The sequence below is a fragment of the Falco biarmicus genome, chromosome 2 (genome assembly GCF_023638135.1).
Source record: "Falco biarmicus isolate bFalBia1 chromosome 2, bFalBia1.pri, whole genome shotgun sequence".
Lineage (NCBI taxonomy): Eukaryota > Metazoa > Chordata > Aves > Falconiformes > Falconidae > Falco > Falco biarmicus.
Window position 1 is genome coordinate 67,750,552 of NC_079289.1, and position 13,645 is coordinate 67,764,196.

General features: G+C 39.0%; 1 long non-coding RNA gene across 1 annotated transcript in view; it reads left to right on the plus strand.

Moving 5' to 3' along the window:
- The window catches only part of LOC130144432 (uncharacterized), a 32,754-nt gene that overhangs the window by 3,060 nt on the left and 16,049 nt on the right, over nucleotides 1–13,645 (plus strand). Inside the window, exon 2 of the long non-coding RNA XR_008820137.1 lies at nucleotides 3,220–3,373. This is a non-coding gene — a long non-coding RNA (uncharacterized LOC130144432). The remainder of the gene's footprint in view (nucleotides 1–3,219; nucleotides 3,374–13,645) is intronic.

Consider the following 13,645-nt stretch of genomic DNA (forward strand, 5'->3'; position numbering starts at 1 on the left):
CAGTATCTTAGGCTTCCACATACAAAAAACTGGCACAGGAGAAGAGGGCAAGGACTTCATGGAGAATCTAGCAGGATCTGCTGCCATGCGACAGAACAAGCTAACCAGCAGCCGAGAGGGTGGGACTCCGTGAACCAGAAGACAAAGCACATAGTTGTAGGAAAGTTAAAACTTCTCAGGATGCCATAATTAAATCCACTTCTGAAGAGATGCCTACGTTTTTCAGGGTTTTCCCTAAACAGAAATAAAAGAGTACATTTGGTTTTGAATTCTGAACTAAACTTATTCTTATAAACTATTCTCTGTTCTGTTTCCCCTGTGCCTTTCTTCCTCAGGCTGTAAGTATTTTGGCTGACGTTCTGGGGCACCTGTGCCAAAAAAAGGGACAGCAATCACCAGTGCTTGTCCAGGGACTGCGTGGTTGGGTGGCAGAGCCTGAGGATGCTAGGCAGAGCATCCACATGCTGAGAACATTACTCAAAGCCTAGCCAGGGGCATTGTCTGGATTCTCATTAGACCCAGAAAAATTTAGGAACACCTGAGTCCAGTGTTCAACAACAAACGAGTTCTTGGCTAGGGAGAGCACTGGAGAAGGGTGGCTTGACAAAAAGCTTTGTGTTTCAGAAGCTGATCAGTATGTGTTTGGGAAAAACAAAATGCATGTTAAAAATGTGGAGAATTCAGCAGTATTTTAACTCTGTTCCAGTTAAGTAATTTATATATACTTTATGGCTTGTGTGTGCTTTTTGACATAGAAATTGTTCTGCATTGATCTTTTTCATCACTATTGAAAGGCTTGAGGCTGATATATCCAGAAGTCATGCTTTTGTAAAAGCACACACATAAATTTTGTTTTAAAAAGCTAGTAATAAGAACCATTTCATTGCACCTACTTTTCTTCAAACGTAGAGCAAGCACGCTCCATTTCATAGACTGCATACTCTAGCTACCTAAGGGTTGTCAATTATGATACACTATAAAAGGCACAGCACTTAGGGGGCTGTCAACCAATTCTGCTGTGAGAGAGATTTTTTATTCCAACAGTATTTATCAAATATAAAATTAAAACAAATTTAGATGACAACACCAAATACAGAGGTATCATATTTCGTTTTATAGTTAAGTGCTTTGGCTTTGGATTGAGCACAGAGTTGGTAAAGATAAATCAAAAATAGCCAGAGATCTTTGCTTGTAAAGCAGTGCCCCCTGTTTTGTTCCTTCCTACAGCTTTCCTTCTCCATGAAGGAAGATGTTACCCAGTTCTTCACTGTACTTTGGATCACAGCCGTGCATCTGTTTTGTCTTTTCTTCACAGTCTGAGGGTTGTTGGTTGGGGGAGTTTTCCACAGCTTACGGCTATCATTGAGCACTGCAAGGCATTTTGGGGAGCATTCTTTTCTGCAGTATTATATTCCAGCTCTGCCATAATTTATGTGGTCAAGTAACCCCCATTGAATTTACAAACAGAAAGAAAGAGAACTTGTATGGTTGTAATGTGGAGGCATCTGAAGATAGTTTTATTCCACATGGATGCCAGAGTCAGCCCAAAGAGATCCAAGTGCAGTGTCTGGGCCTATTTTTAGTTGGCAAGTGCTTTTAGACTATGTAATGTGTCTTTGTCATTTGTCTACCATACGCTTTGCCTCCATATGTTTATCTCTGTTGCTATTGCTGATTCAGTATTTCAATAATAGAATCATTTTGAGCTGTTCTTTACGCTAGGGTTTGCATCAGACTTTTTTGTATCTGTATAATTAAGACTAATGTCATTACTGATTCTAGCAGCAACTTTGAGTCAGAGCTGACATTATATCCAGAAGCTGTGCCTATACTGCTAAGTCAAAGCGGCCTAAGGTCTGGCCTAGAGATGGAGTGACCTTGATGGAGTCACATCAGCACTGATTAGGGCCACCTTCCCTGTATGGCAGGGCTGCTTGGAACAGCCAAAAATAGAACCAGAAATACAAATTATCTCCTCCATCCATAGACACAAAGCAGTAGTAGTTTTATCTCTTCATCACACAGAAGGAAATTTATTGCTATTCCCATTACTGAACCTGTTCAGATTTATAAACTTTTCATTATTGATTTTTTCTAAGTACTGGAGACATACATATATTCAGAATAAATAGAAGAAAAAAGTAGTTTTTCAAAATGTGTGTTCTTCCCAAGATTCATGTTTAGATAGAGAGTAGACACTGTAAGTCCTGTCTACCTTGCAGATAACAAAAATACATCTCAGAGCGTGCCCTCCTGGGACAATGCATGGAGTTTGGCAACGTACAGTTTATGGATGCTGCTGGAGGTTGTGAACTCCATCTGTATCTTTGTCAGACTGCAAGCTCCATTTTGGTTTTAAGGCTGGGATGCACCTTCCTGTGGCCTCATGTCTTTCCTGCTGGATTAAAATTCATGCAGGGTGCCTGACAGTCAATGACTAAGCACTATCCCGTAGAGTGCTGTGGTCCCAGACACTAAGTTACTCCTGCTGAGGAGGCCCGTTGTTAAGGATGTAGTCACCTTGGCCACAAGCTACTCTGGCAGGAGACTGCGTTCATGTGCTGAAAGCTGGATGGGAGCTATAAAGTTAAAGAATAAAAGTGGTCCTCTCTGTGTCTTTGGAGCTCAGGAAATGGCAGATCCAGCACCTAACACTTTTCCATACTTCTTGGAGATGCTCTAAAGAGGACAGAATGGTTATTCAGAATTAAATTTCTTCTTCCCTTAAAATGAAAATTATGACCAAAATACTAGCCAATTGAGAGCTGAAAAGGAATCTTTAACTTTAGCAGGCTTTGAACCAGTCTGTGAATAATGAAACACAAGAAAGTAAGACTTAAAAGATTTCAGGTTTTAAAACAGCCATAGCAGCTGAAGCTTCTGAGTCATCAGGGCTTCCACAGGTGGTCTAAAGAAATACATATGGTGCATCTTTCACAGAAATAAAAAGGAAAGAGAATGACAAATAGAATCTGGATTAAGAAAAAAAAAAAACACCAAGTACTGCTGTTACTTTCTGACCATTATATTCAAATAATAATCTGCAGTTTCTTGCTGTAGGACTCTTTACAGAAACAAGAAATTCATGTGCCTGTATTGAATCTATGTCAAGACTATAAAGCGCCCAGCAAAACCAAGTATCTAACATAATACAGATGTCTTCCCCCGATGTTCTGAGAAAAGAATTGATCATTCTTTTTGGTTTTTATCTTATTGCAGCAATGAGGCACTACCTACAGTCTACCCTGTGAGTGCCAATACCTGAAGACCCAGTCAGTGTGACACCTGGAAAAGATCCCTTCCTGTTGTTCTACTGCACAAGAAGAAGAGCTTAGTCCACAGCAGTCCTGTGTGGGTATGGTTGGAGGGGGAGGTAAGCACAGGAAGCTTCTTTAGCATTTGAACATCATTGCAAGAAGAGCTAACCTGAATGCAGAAGTAGTGCTCTGCTCTCCAAGAACTAGGCTGGTGCCTGGAAAATAGTTCCGCCTCCAGGCGTTTTATGCTAGCCTGGAGAGCCTGTCAACCACTGACCACTTTGGGCCAAGTTGCAACTGTGAGAAATAATCCTTAGAAGAATAGGAAATGCTATTGAATGCTTTCTTTTCTCAACCATCTGACCTGCAGGTAGAAAAGCAGTCTCTGTTTTGACATCTCTTGCTCTGCCATTTTCAATCATGAAAGAAAGCGCTTAAGAGGGCAAATGATGCAGTCTGGAGCTAACTTGTGAAATAGCACACATAATTAAGATTATTATAAGTATCAGTAGAAACTGCCTGAATCATCACCTCCTTACATGTGAGAATCTAATACTGCATGTCAGCCTAAATTTGAACATCTGCAGCAAACAACTGTATTGCTCAGATTATGATAGTTCTGTTTCAAAAAGGGAGGCAAAACAGGGGAGAGAAAGTTTGCAGATTTCGGAGGAAAAAAAGAGAAGGAATCTCCAACTTCTCTAAGCATAGTCACAAACTGACAGATGTACTTACTTATTGATGACACAAGTCGTGTCATTTATAACGTGCTGCCACAATCCAGCTGGACATGGTTGGCTGGCAGCAAATTATTGTGAACCTTATGGAGGTAAGTAGGCTCCAGCTTATTTTAAAGGATGCCAGACATGTAGTCTCTTTGGCCAAGCCTTCTCAGTCATTTATAAAGGTATATGGAAAGGTCAATATGTGCTTAGATATATATACAATGTGATTAAAACAGATCATATTAAATTATTTCAATTTACTTAAGTAAAAGCAAGGCAAAATAAAAAAGCTTGTTAAATATCTCTTGGCAGAGGACTTCACTGTCCCTTGGGATGTGTTTGCTAGTTTTCCAGTCTTCCGGATACATTAAAAAAAGAGAATCAAACAGGAATTTCATCAAAAGTTTCTGTTGGAATCTAGAGGTTGTGAGCAAATACGGAAAGAGATACACATTTTTTTAATGCAAGGAACCTTCAGAAAAAGATCTTCTTTAGAGTGGAGCTGTCAGGGAAAATATGATACTATTCAAAATTTAAAAATGCAGTTTCATACACAAAAAATAAAAGTGTAGAGGAGCCAATTACATGTAACTCTTGTGGGATCAATAGGATAGACATTTTTTTTCTTTGCCTCCCTTCTGTATGTCTGTGTGACTCTCCTATCAGTACTCTTTCCTCTACATTCTTATAAATCTAGCACTGAAACAGAACTTGAAGGCAAGTTTACTTACTTGTCTGCAATAGCTGACATCATTTGGTGTTTTGCTCTTTCATATGCTTCAGGGATAGCTCCATACTTTACTCATCTGCCTATACAGGCTTGACCTTACTGATTGGATTTGCCTGAGTCTGTGGAATGTATGACTCTGATCTTGTGGCTGCTGGATCAGGTCCTGGCTAGGTAGCTTTTATATGTTCATTTTCCTTGGATTTTCATTCTGCTAAAATAGGAGAACAAAAGGTGACCATGTGTTTAGCAGTTCTGGGACCAGCAACTGTTAAGAGCAGGACTTCAATCCCATTACAGACAAGTATCATTGCGTGTGTGAGGTCTAAACAGCAGAACGATTAAGAAAGGTTACTTTTATTTTTAAATGTACTTTCCTGACAAACTGCTAATGTTGTCAGTCTGCAGGGGGAAAATACTGGGTTTAGATGCATTTGTCATAAAAGCTCTGATTCTGAAAATGCTCAAACAAACGAGTAACTTCACTCCTGTGAATAATATTGAAGGAGTTCCTTCATGGTTAGGTATTTGGTTATTGTTCCTGAATTAGAACTACTTTTTCTTGACATCAAAGTAAAGGATTGAGAGATACAGCTGGCAGAGATATTCCTTACATGCCTGGATCTATCCTTTTCCTACCACTTTTCTTGATAGGGCTATTATTCTTGTCTTGATACGGACATTTTCCCTCCTATCTTGTCAAGGCTATTCCTTCATCTTGACCTGATAATGATCTCTCTTAGTCAAACTGATAGAGTGTTTTAAGAATTACAGATGTGTACGTTACTTATAAATAAATCTTTCTGGTGAGGGATTTGTCTCAGTGCCATTTCAAACAATGGACTATACACTGAAGAACATGAAATTAAATGAGGAATTACTTGCTAAAGTGCACTCAGGATCGTACTCAGGTCACTTTGTAAACACCTTATTGGAGCCTGCAAACAGTTGGCCTCGCAATGAAGACCAGGGTTCTGAAAACAAAATTTATTTTACCTTTTTCCCTTTTAAATTTTCTGCAAATTATATGTTAATTGTTACTTTAAATTGTTTATTTAGGTCTATTTAAAGAGGTTTTTATACTCTGCCAGTATGTAATAGTCAAGCACATTCCAATTATTTTGAGAATATTCACAAACACACATTAGTCTTCTTCTCAGATTAATGCAAATACTTGATGTACAAAATTGGAATTGTTTGAAATTCTTAAGAGAAAGCAAATTTTCATCTTCTCATGTTCACACTGGAAATTAGATGATAAATATTTCCCTTCTTCACTCCAGTAGTAGAACAAATCTGGCAAAATGAATCAACATATCTGAATGATTGTTCTCTTTTCAAATATTAGAGGACCTTAACAAACTCTCAGACCTTCTTTGCAATATTTGGTAAGTCTCTCAGTTAAGGTTGAGTTCTAGATGATGGTAATGTATGTGTTTTAGCTGTTAGAATACACAGAACAACTTGTCACTCTCACTGAGTAATGGCACTGCTGTTACTGGTAGTAAATATGGTATTCAGAAAAAAGGTAAGATTTAGGAATCTTCAGAAGTTAAGTTTAAGGTCAGTGAAGCAAATTAACAGAAATGTAGAGTGGAAGATTATAATAAAATTGAACATTAAAAACTGCATTTTTTTGAACCTGAAGCATTGGAATTGCGAACAGAAGCTGAAGAACAGTTATCTCCCCTGAGAAAAACAGATACCATTAATGAAGGCAGAGAATAATTGACTGAACATACTTGCAAAAATGGGGAGATTCTGTTCTCTTGAAATTCATTTTAGAACTTGAAATTCTGTTGAAATTCATTTCAGAACTGAGCAAAGACTGCCATATTTCTTTAAAGAGCTTCTCACCTAGTAAACAAAGCTGTTGCCTTTAATGGCGCACACTATTAATGCGATGCACACCATTTCAAGAGGTGAATTCAAGAAGAGATTTCAAAACCACATCCTAAGCATTTCCAGGATCAGCTTATGGAACTTTTTCAGGCTACGGACTTTCAGCTTGCAGTAGAAGATGGCATCTCTGCCACACTGAGGGACCATCCTCAGGAGCCCTGGAAATCAGCCTTTCCCCCCACAACTGATGCCTGTCTGGCCAGCAGAGAGTCATCAGGTGGCTTGTCAGGGTGGCAAGCACACTAGTGTTTAAGTGTTAAGCTCTAGCAACCTTTTGTGGGTGCTGGCCAGTAAGTAATTGATTTACACTTTGAAGTTATGTATATGCAGCTTGCAGCCTCTTTGAACCCTAGTAAAGATGTCTGAACAAACTGACCCAAAAAAATGGAGTGGACAGGGAAGTGTCTTATTTCTACTTAAATATGATCATTACACCAACATATATAGCATTCATTTATGCTAACACGAGTAAGCTCATATCCATAAATCAAAGACAAGAATAAAAAGAGTAATTAATATTCTCTCTTTTGTACCTATTCTGTGCTTGCTTTATAATTTGTAGCAGATGGAAGCCAAATGTTTCAAAGAATCAAAACCAATTTTATAAGATGGTTATCTTCTCTAAATAACTTCTCCTTAGACTGCCAGTTATCCTTACGATTTTAATCTATAAAAACATTACTGTTGGAATATGATAATATTTTGAGTAGCTGCAGGCAAATCCATGTTCTTGAACCTTCGTCCATATTCCATGTCTGAAGATTCTTCCTTTTAATACCACTATCTCATTGTTTAATTTGTCTTTGGAAAAACCTAGAAACCTTTGTGCCACAGCAATATTCTCACTGTCTGCTAACAAGCTGTTATGGCCCTATTTATGGTAGATTTTTGTGATTTAGATCAAAATCTGATTTTTAAATATATTTTATTGCAATGGTATGTATAGTACATTATGAGTAGTTCTAACACAAACCAATGTCTGTTTTTTCTCTTTGTTAAGATTTAAAGAATTTCTAAGTCAATATATAAATAAATGAAGGTAAAGATACAGAAATAAAAGGAATATAACTGAGTGAAGTAGAACAGAGAAGCACGTTAACAAAATAGGCTTTCTCTTAGGTCACAATTCCAAATATGCATTTAGGAGTAAAAATAAACAGATGATGATGGTGGGACAGAAGCCTGTGGCAGGAAGGAAGCTATGGTGTGTATCCAAAACACCTAAATAAAGAAGACTGATAATAAAAGCTCTTATTCATAAATGCACAGAAACAGTTTCTTGAATACATCCTCAGGTTGCTTAACCAGGGCTTCAAAGCATCTAATATCAAAAGTACCGGATACAGATAAATTGTATTTAATTAAAAAATGCAATGCAATGTTTCAAGTGGCAAGGTTATCTTCAAGTTTCAAGCAACGATCTATCCTGATCTTTCCTCAAGTAAACATCTAGAAAGACTTCTGAAAGAAAAAATAGGAGAACAAGTATATTCGGAAAGTGAATCTCTTGAATAACTAATTTGCCAATCAGGCTGCCACTTAGAAGCTGCAGAGAAACCATTCTTTCTTGGAAATTATCTAATACATTGCTATTGCTGGGAGCAGTCCTACAGTCCTAGTATGTCAGTACCATTCTAACAGGGGTAGCTCCTACCTCTTAAAAATAAATGAGAAGAAAGTCAGGCAAGTTGAATTAATCTATCTATAGACAGAAGAGTTTTGTCTGAGAAGTTTTATACGTCAGCCCTGAAAGAAAGGTTCACAAACTGACCTGTTGTGATGATTTCAGGAATTTTGCTGGGAATTTTTCTAAGAATTGAGTGTGCGGTTTTTGAATGGCTACCACAATGGAGGAGTGGTTTATAGCAAGTGTTTTTGAAGCAAACAAATGCTTTCCCTTACTTTGGTAACAAAGAATGGCTAGTGTTTGTGTAATTCCATGTCAGAAGTACAAAAAGTGTGCAAAGCTAGGAAGTAGGTAATGCTACTGTAAAGTTGTGTGGGGAGGCACATAGTGCGTACTTTGCACTTCACATTTTATGAAACCAAAAGTTAAATGCATGGTGTAAAATTTGCAGAGGCTGAACTATATAGTAATTACGATAACTGGGGATATTTCTCTCCAGGGAGTGAGCTCTAATAGTTAAGGAGTGAGTTGATGTTAAAATAAAAATCTTCCTATTCATTGATTAATTAAATTAAAGCAATCCAGGAGGTTTATTGCATAGTAGTAAGGCACATGATTTGTACTTTATATGGGCCACAGTATATATTTATTTATAAATTTATTAACAGTCATATATTTGTTTACTGGGACTGCAGCAGGACATACCCTCTCATCTGAAAATTACAACTATGGAAATGAACACCTAAGTGGAAAGATGTGTAATCCTTTTAATTTTCATATTGCCTACAACAGCAGCAGTCCCATGCTCTGTGATGCTTCCATTTCCATTTCTCGTAGCCACCAAAAGGAATACTTACTCAAATGTAACTCAGGCTAATAGCAGCACACATGCATGAGGTATTGCTCTCCAGAGACATGTCAGAGAGTGCCCTGGAGTTCTGAGTGAAGTGTTCTGGCTCACCATCCACTCTGTCAGTGTCTCCAGACCTTTGGGGAACAACGTCTCACATCTGGTCCTGAATTTCTGCAGAGGCCGAGTATGTCTTCAGTTGGCAGGCGTAAGGCTGTGTTTGGTGGTAGGCAAAGCATCCTGGGGCCCTGTTCTGGTGTTGAGGCCAACTGTCACAAATTGGCTTGCAACTGGTTCTTACCCTTCAGCTAAGGGCAACCACATCCAAACCACCTGCTGGAAGTGGTGCCAGGGCTGCACTAACTCTTGAACTATGCTTAGCAAAGTCCTATTTGGCACAGACCAAAGCTGTGCCTGAAAGTATTCTAACAGTGTAATTTTGTAGTATAGCTGATGGACTTCCCCTGCCCAGGAACTTTCCCTGACACTGTTTAATTTATTAGTATACAGCCTGTATATATACTCTGTGTGTGTCTGTGTGTGTGTGTCTGTGTGTGTATGGCTCAGTAACAGAGTCCCAAGAATCACTTGCATCACTGAAGCAAGTAGCAGCTTCCAGAACAGTGTAGCAGGTCTCAGGTGAACCCATCAGGACTGCATGCAGTGTAGCGAGGCACTGTGGCATAACCTGACATTGCTTCAGCCCCAAAATGCAGCCGAGGTTTAAGTTGCCTGCTGCTCTGCTAGGGGATGAGTACTGGCAAAACCAAACCCACCAAGTGTGGTCCTGTGGTCTGCATGGCAAAGAGCAGTGCTTCCTTGTCTAGTTCCCTCAGGCACTCTTTCCTTCCTTCTCCATCCCAGTCCAGACCTTCCTGGCCTTCTGCCCACTTCTCTCCTGCCCTCTGCTGAAGTAGACATAGAGCAAGGCGTGTGATCTTTTATGCCCTGTCTTCAGGCATATTTAGGAGAAAACCTCTACTGACTAGATACCCTTTCACGATGACCCTGAGGTCCCTGTGCAAATATTGCCTTTGCTGGGAGATATTCTCCTCATGCTGCAGGCTAATGGCCTGGGCTTAGAAGGGATGACTCTTTCCCTTGAGGTGCAGAGGTGGTTGACACTGGGTGAGGTGAGATTTGCCCTGATCTCTGAGGAGCCAGGTGGCAGCACACACTTCCAGAGTCATCCTATTCAGGTAAGATCTGAGTTATTTTCTCAGGATACAACTACTCAACACTTTGGCTCTTGGGCTCAATCCTTTTATCAGTATATTTAAGCAGAATACTATCGATTCAGAATTAGATTAATTAAGCTGTTTCTCCTCAGGAACCAATGGTGTTTTGATTGGTGCTGAGCTGCCTTAAGTAGCAGGTCACAGTGGTTTCCTCATGACCTTTGAACTGAGGACATTGCTGGAGTTTTTAGGTTCTGGATGTATTAGGTGATGTTTAGAGTTAAAAGTGGGGTTTTTCAGAGCCTTGTTGTCAAGCCTGGTAGAACAACTGGCTTCTGAAATCTGCATGGACAGACTCAAACAAAAAAAAAACCCCTGGATAAACTCATTGGTACAGGGAACATTTTCCAGGCTCGGGGAAGCTCCTCTGAAATTCACCCCCTGCAAGAGTCCTTTTTAAACAAGAGACTTCTAGCAAAAGCTCCTCTGCTTGTTTTGGTTGATGCAGTGTGACATGAGGCAAGCAGTTTAAAGGCTGAAGCAGTTGATCTGATGTTCATAGACTGACGCTGAAAAAAGAGATCCAAGTGTTTTTATTCTGAAATCATGTTCTTAACAGACTGATCAAAGTTATTTTTGTTATATTAGGTTGGAGGAATATGATGATGACATAGTGATAAAGCCTGTTTCTCCTAGGCAGCCTACCTGTGATATTTGTTTGTTGTCTTTCTAAGTATATTCTATTAATGGCATATATTTTTGCTATGTAGATGATTCAGTGTTAGAAGCCACTTTCCACACAGTTTATCCTGAGATTGTGTGCCATAACATTGCTTATACTGATACGAATATTACTAGAGCTTACAGTGGCAGAGAGGTAGCTATCTAAACAGGATAGTAAAACAGCTGATTACTTCCTGAAGCACCTCTTTAAATCAGGAATCCTCCCAATAAAATGCCTTTAAAAAAATCCTTTTAATATTAGAGCATACAACAGTTAATCACCTTCAAAAACTGTAGGTACGGCAGTAAAAGGAAGAAAATCTCTTTCCTCTTTCCACTGGTGCTTCATCCTTCTTTGAGTTTAAAGTGCAGGTTTGGTTTAGTTTTTTTAAATGCCTTTATTTAATAATGAATTTGAAGAGAATTTTCTGCAAAATTGAGAAGAAAACAAGGATGCTGAAAACCTCCTCTCGGTCTAGACTGCAATTTTTTGTGTATGGAGGCAAAATGTTTGATGTTATTCCAGAGTAATGTTGAACAACATTTTATCCATCAGAATTATCCAAATACAAGCAAAGGGCAACTCCATATTTCAGTGACCTGACTGGTCCCTTTGTTGGATGGCCAGCTCCACTTAGCTGTAAGTAGTCATATGATACAAAAGTGTAAGACGCCACAAAGTGAGGTGCAGTAAGCTTTGGAACCCATTTTTGCAGTCTTTGCTCGTTTGCTACTGCACTTGATCTTGTCGTCACCAGAAAAATTACAAAAGTCTACATCAATTAATTGTATTTGATCTATGTAAACAAGAAAAAAAATCCCTGAGGCTGATACTTTGAGTCCAGTTCAAACTTGTTTAGATTAACTTCTCTTAATTAGCAACCTAAGTGAAAACAAAGCAAGGATAAAATCACTTTCTGTGTACCACTGATGGATGTGTCTTCAGTGAAGAGTTAACATGAATTATCCGTGCTTGAATTACAGTGTTTGTATTAGCTCTGTTTGCATGAAAGTAACCACACTCTGAAATAACGCTTAAGTTTGTTTTGCCCACACTATGCTTGTATGTAATACTGAGAGTTGTGGATGGACATCCTATGGGTATCTTTACTGGAGCAAGCTGGAAAACAGGAAAAAACCAAAACATCCCCGATTAATTGCTTATAAGAAAAGGGTGACCTCTTTAGATGAGCAGAAGGCACTGAAGGACTGTATATCCTTGAAGTTTTCCCACGGAGCAAACATATGTCCCTGCTACAGGGAGATCAATTGTCAGACTGCATCCATTAGTGGGCCAGCCAGTTAGCTACAGGCTTCACCATGCTGAAGTTAGGATCCTATGTATGAGTTAAACTTGGGCAACATTTAAGCTAAAGTTAGCTTTGCAGAGACGTTCCTTCATTTGGGATTTGCACTCCCGCACAATAAGATGCAGATCTTCTAGTATCTGCTTAGCGACAATAATATGTCAGATTTGGGATGAGCTCCCTGGGTGCAGCGTGTCTGCACGTGCTTTTGAGGTCAGGTGTCTGCTCAGAGTGGCAGTCTACATATTTTCCTGAGCCTTGTTCTATGACATACCCCGTTCTACCTATCCTCTGACATACGTATAAAACTTAGTAATTACATTAAAGACTTATCTTCCCTTCCCCAAAGTTAAAAAAATGGAAGAAGGTAACAGTTTGCAGAACAGATTAGTAAGCATGGCAGTTCATTGTTGAAGGAAATTGAAAATACTAGCCAGCCTTTCCAAATAGGAATCACTTAAATGAATGGCGTGAGTTTTGGAGGTGCTGAGTTGATGCAAACTCTGAATGTTTTTCATCCTCAAAAATCTGGCCAATTGCTTTCATGTCTCTATGTTGATGTAGTCACCCAAGTTTGACAGTTTTGGCTCTAAGGTTTAGCTTGACTGAAAACAAACTGGCTTCAAAACTGTAGGGGAGGTTAGCAGCAGCTGCTCAAACCTATGTATCCAAGAAAGTAAATCTTAAAATGTCAAATGGATTTCTTCGCATGAAGTCAACCAGCAATAAACAGGAACAGAGACATACCTGGAAGGGTAAAACCAGACTGCAGTCTTCTGCTTCTTGCTCAGATGATGTTTCTGAGCAACCCTGCCCTGGGTCAGGAGTTCAGGTGGACTGCCATACGGGAACCTGAGGCTTGTCATGATCTTAACAACATCTATGATTTAGATATTGCTCTCTTCAGTTCTCAGTGGAGGAGCTATGAGCTGGCACAATGATAACCTCTGTATCATCCCTTTTCAAAAAAAATGAATAATCCTGCAGAAAACAAGAGCTGCTCAGACTGTGGCAGACTGGTAGAGAACTGCTGTAAGACATTTGCAATGCTTTGTGCATCTGCAGATAAAAGTTCAAGGTAGAAAGATAAAGGTAGTTAACAAGCTTTCCAATTGAATTTGGTACTGCTGAAACTCAAAAGCTAAGAGCAGAATTAGTGAACCTTTTGGATTTAAGTATTTGAAATTCTAGCATAAAATTATCTTTTGGTAATGGAAAAAATAGAAATTAATATTGAAATGATTCTGCATTCAAGAAATGCAAATCTGTCTTCAAGTTCATTTAGCAAAGTGACATTTAAATTACTATGAAGAATTGTGTGCACTATATGTTATTTGTAATTTCATAAA